At 48.6% G+C, this 1423-nt stretch overlaps 1 protein-coding gene across 1 annotated transcript in view; it reads left to right on the top strand.

Moving 5' to 3' along the window:
- The window catches only part of LOC109370169 (zinc finger CCCH domain-containing protein 11A-like), a 129935-nt gene that overhangs the window by 124374 nt on the left and 4138 nt on the right, over nucleotides 1-1423 (top strand). The window lies entirely within an intron of this gene.

Raw genomic sequence — 1423 nt, 5'->3', positions numbered from 1 at the left:
CCCACCTCCCACTCCCACCTCCCACTTTCGCACCCTTCTCTCAGGCCTCTCGCTGCATGCTGCAATTCTTCTCTGTGAACAAGAGATGCACACCCAGTACGACCAGCACACCCCTTTCCTTGCCCAGACCCTGTTGCCCGTGGGCAGCAAGGGGCAGCGGCTTGGAGCGTTAGGGCAATCCCTTATTGGATCTGACTCCTGCTTCTCATCCCACTGCCCAAGAACAGCGGTGGAGTCACTCATCTCCTGACAGCCCAGTGCATCTGCACTGGATCGTGGCCAAGGCGGCAGCACGGAATTTGTGAGTCCAGCAAGTGCTGGCATTTGTGCCGCTGGTGGTAAGTACCAGAAGATTGCACCATCCATGGAGCTGCTCTGTACAAGCACCTGGTCAAACCTGGGTCGGGACACCTCTCAGGGATGAACCTATCCTCAGGGCTGTTGATCAACAGAAGCTGTGGCTAAGTCCTCCCACTCAAGTCAGCCACAGTTATTATCTGCTGAGGAATGCCATTGCATGGTGAATAGCTGCTCTAAATTCAAGTACAGGGAAACCGTGAGCAGAGGCCAGCTCATTCTTCTTACATCCACCTCCCTACTTATTTATGCCTTTTAATTGTATGCATTTGTTGCACAAGTGTTGTTTTAGATCCACATATTTCTCTTATCTGTGTATGTCTGTGATTATCAGTGCATAGATGTAGGGTATCCTGTTAGAGAGTGTCCTGTTAGTGAGTGTGGCTCTTGTCCTTTCAGATTAACATAACAGATTCCAGTTCATGTGTTACATTCAAACCAGGAACAGTAATGTCCTTACAGTGATAACCTCCATGTGTACTGTAGGCCCTGCTCCTATTAACAAAACAGCAGTTATTATTTGCAGGTTAGACACAAAGTCAGCTACCCTCATCACTCTATGCAAAGATTTCCACAAATAAGGACAGGCAGAGTTGCCACTTACAGAGAAGACCGATCAGAATTGTTCGTGTAACATGAAACGCCCTCCTCTACAACTTCTAAGGGATAAAGATGCCTAAAGCTCACCTTTCAAACACCTTCAGAGGTTTTTGAGGAGGCCATGTCTTCAAAACCTGCACATGCCCAAACACTGGCATGATCTTCCACGAGGTAATTAAGATTGGAACGCACCTGCAACCTGGATTTTTAGATACAGAGACCAAGTCAAAAATCAAATGCTTAAGAATATCATAGAATGGTTTAGGTTTGAGGGGACCTTAAAGATCACCTTGTTCCAACCCCCTTGCCATGGCAGGTTCTGTCCAGGTCCCTCTGGATGCCGTCCCTCCTCTCTGTTGTGCCATCAGCAAACTGCTGAGGGTTCACTCAGTCCCTCTGTCTGTGTCATTGATAAAGGAGCTGAAGAGCACCAGTCCCAAGAGGGACCCTGGGGGTCACCCCTCGT

The sequence above is a fragment of the Meleagris gallopavo genome, chromosome 16, assembly GCF_000146605.3.
Source record: "Meleagris gallopavo isolate NT-WF06-2002-E0010 breed Aviagen turkey brand Nicholas breeding stock chromosome 16, Turkey_5.1, whole genome shotgun sequence".
Classification (NCBI taxonomy): Eukaryota; Metazoa; Chordata; class Aves; order Galliformes; family Phasianidae; genus Meleagris; species Meleagris gallopavo.
Note: the sequence above shows the minus strand (reverse complement) of the source record. Positions and strands in the feature narration are given on the sequence as shown.